We start from the raw sequence: 3,759 nt of genomic DNA on the forward strand, positions 1-3,759 counted from the left end.
GACGTGAAGCATTTCACACAGTTTTAAGCACTCAATTTGTCGCACTAGGCTTTTTAATCAATGTCTTCAATTGTGTCCTGTTTAACTTGTTAACCGTTCAGTCTGTATACACATTACAGTTGTGTAGTATTTTTTGAGTGATTTTGCTCGTCTTTAAAACTAGTTTCGATTCTTTCAAAACTTATTCCTCATTTAGCACTGCTGATATGTTACTGACAAAAATTGCACTTGATGCAAATCACTTTCCTGTTGACGAATCAGGACTCCAGATATGTTTCTGACCTGTAACTCTAGCATTTAAGAACCTCAAAAATAAAAACTCTCAAAAATCGCTAATTTAAAAATCTATTAGCTGGCTGAATCTAACCACCTCAGAAATTCTGTCACAAGTCCACAACCACCTGATGAAGGAGCAGAGTTCGAAAGCCAGTGCTTCCAATTAAAGCTTTTGGGCTATAATCTGGTGTTGTGTGAGTTTTAACTTTGCTGACTCTGTGCTTAGGTCTGGTTCACCACTTCCCTGTGTCAACACTCCCCACCCCCAACCTTCCTACTTTCCTCAATTTCCCAATGTATAGGATGGATATTTGGTCTCCCTTTGAGTCTGGATTGAAGGTGGATGAGTCCTAATATCAGCTCTTTTGGCTGAACATTAACCAATTTTTAAAATTCACAATGGGGCATGGGCATCACTGGCTGGGCCAGCGTTTTTTGCCTGTCCCTAATTGCCCCTTGAGAAGGTGGTGGTGAGGTGCCTTCTTGAACTGCTGCTGTCCATGTGCTATAGGTAGATCCATGATGCCCTTAGGGAGGGAATTCCAGGATTTTGACCCAGCGACACTGAAGGAACAGCAATGTATTTTCATGTCAGGATGTGAGTGGCTTGGAGTGGAACTTGCATGTTCCATGTATCTTCTGTTGAAACTTTATTGCTGGAACAGCACAGCAGGTCAGGCAGCATCCAGGGAACAGGAGATTCGACGTTTCGGGCACAGGCCCTTCTTCAGGAATGAGTCGGCTGAGACAAGGTGGGGGGAGGGGGGATGAAGAAACTGGTGAAGTCCAAGTTCATCCCCTGCGGTTGGAGGGTTCCGAGTCAGAAGATAAGACGCTCCTCCTCCGACCGTCGCGTTGTTGTGGTTTGGCGGTGGATGAGTCCAATGACCTGCATATCCTCGGTGGAGTGGGAGGGGGAGTTGAAATGCTGTGCTACAGGGTGGTTGGGTTGGTTCGTCCGGGTGGCCCAGAGGTGCTCTCTGAATCGCTCTTGCCCTTCCAGATGGAAGTGGCCATGCATTTGGAAGATGCTGTCTAAGAATCTTTGGTGAATTGCCACAGTGCGTTTTGTAGATAGTACACTCTCTGCTACTGAGCGTCAGTGGTTGGGGGAGCAGATGTTTGTAGATGTGATGTCAATCAAGTTGCCATTTCTAGATGGTGCAAAGCTTCTTCAGTGTTGTTGGGATTGCACCCATCAGGCAAGGGGAGAGTATTCCATCGCAATCCAACTTGTGTCTTGTAGATGATGGACAGGCTTTGGGGCGTCAAGAGTTGAGTTAGTCAACTGAGTATTCCTAGCCTCTGACCTGCTCTTGTAGCCACTGTATTTATATGGTGAGTCCAGTTCAGTTTCTAGTCAATGGTAACCCCCCAAGGATGTGGATAGTGGCTGATTCAGAGATGGTTATACCATTGTATGTCAAGGGGTTAGATTGTCTCTTATTAGTCATTACTTGGCATTTGTGTAGCACAAATGTTACTTGTCACCTGCGAACCCAAGCCTGGATATTGTGAGGGTCTTGTTGCTTTTGAATATGAGCTACTCCAGTATCTACGGAGTTGTGAATGGTGCTGAACATTGTGTAACAATTAGTGAGTATCCTCCATTTAACCTTATGATGGAGGGAAGATCAGTGATCAGGCAGCTGAAGATGGTTGGGCCTAGGGTACTACCCTGAGGAACTCCTGCAGAGATAACCAAGAGCTAAGATGACTGACCCCCTAACAGTCACAACCATTTTCCTGTGTGCCAGATATGGCACCAGCCAACGGAGAGATTTCCTCCTGATTTCGATTGATTCCAGTTTGGTTAGGGCTCCTCGGTGTTATACTCACAGCCTTGATGTCAAGGGCTGTCACTCTCACCTCACCCCTGGAATTTAGCTCTTTTCTCCATGTTTGACCCAAGGCTGTAATGGGGTCAGTCACTGTGTGGCCCTAGCGGAAGCCACACTAAGTGTCAGTGAGCAGGTTGGTGCTGTGTCATGGCACTGTTGATGACACCTTCCATGACTTTACCGATGATCACAAGTAGACTGAGGGGTGGTAATTGGCTGGGTTGGATTTGTCCTGCTTTTTTTGTGTGTAGGACATACCTGGAAAATTTTCAATACAGTCGAGAGTGTGGCGCTGGAAAAGCACAGCAGGTCAGGCAGCATCTGAGGGGCAGCAGAATCGACGTTTTGAGCATGAGCTCTTTGTCATTTTCCACATAGCTGGGTAGGTGCCAGTGCTGTAGCTGTTCCCTGGCTCCATCCCACCTCCAGCCAATTTAGTCCAGTCAAAGGAGGCTGACTTCCGGTCATCTCCCAGCCACACTGATGGGTACCAGCCTGTCTGAACAACAGCCATGGTGCGCCCACCCACCCCAGTCTCCCCTGCCTCACCCCTCCAGCTCCTACATTGGTGTGGCCTGGCCACTGAGTCAGATTTCTAATTTGAGAATGTTCGGAATATGTTGCCTCCATTTTGAAACTCTTTCCACTAGATACTGCTGCTTCATTCAAGGAGGGAGACCTCTGATTGGCCCTTCTGCTTCACATACTTTTCAGGATACCTCCCTCCTCTGCTTCCATGTTGGATCTGATCTGAAATCACTCCTGTGGAGCTTTTTAGGAAATAAGCGAGTAATTTTGCTGATTGTCTGTGCCATCACAGCCCTGTCCTCTGGCACTGATGCCCTAAAAGCTCTGAAGATTGTAGGCAAACCACCGGTGACCCTTTCCAACTCCATTGGAGACTTCCCCCTACCAGTTGTAGTCTGTTCTCCTGGACTCCTGTTCTTCAGGGTTTCCAGCTGCCTTGCTAAAGGCACAACCTTTCCCACAGATGGGAAACATGCAATGGACCAGGTGGCACACAACAGTCTGGGCACTTTCACCTCTCTACCCCTAAAACCTGAGTTGATGATACCAGCTCCCCGATAGGCCTCACCCCCTAGGCCTGATAGGTATGTGATTGGAACATTTCCACGCTGCATTGTGGGAAGCAGGACAACGTCAGTCAGGTCGCCGGCAGCTTCTTAGGGGCATTTTTGTTCCTTTTCTCATTCGTAGGATGTGGGCATCACTGGCAAGGTCAGTGTTTGTTGCCTATCCCTAATTGGCCCTTGAGAACGTGGTGATTTGCACCCGATGCTGTCCTTCGGATGTAACTACAACACAATGTATGTTTAGCTCCACTCACTCATCTGAATCATTGACATAATGTTGCTTGATTTCAAGCTGAGGCCTCAGCAAGGCTCCACTCATCAGATCCTGCCAATCAGGCGAAAGTGAGGACTGCAGATGCCGGGGATTAGAGTCAAGATTAGAGTGGTGCTGGAAAAGCACAGCAGGTCAGGCAATATCCAAGGAGCCGGAAAATCGACGTTTCGGGCAAAAGCCCTTCATCAGGAAAATACAGGCAGAGTGCCTGAAGGGTGGAGTGATAAATGAGAGGAGGGTGGGGGTGGGGAGAAAGTAGCATAGAGTACAACAG

The sequence above is a fragment of the Chiloscyllium plagiosum genome, chromosome 40, assembly GCF_004010195.1.
Source record: "Chiloscyllium plagiosum isolate BGI_BamShark_2017 chromosome 40, ASM401019v2, whole genome shotgun sequence".
NCBI classification, from domain to species: domain Eukaryota; kingdom Metazoa; phylum Chordata; class Chondrichthyes; order Orectolobiformes; family Hemiscylliidae; genus Chiloscyllium; species Chiloscyllium plagiosum.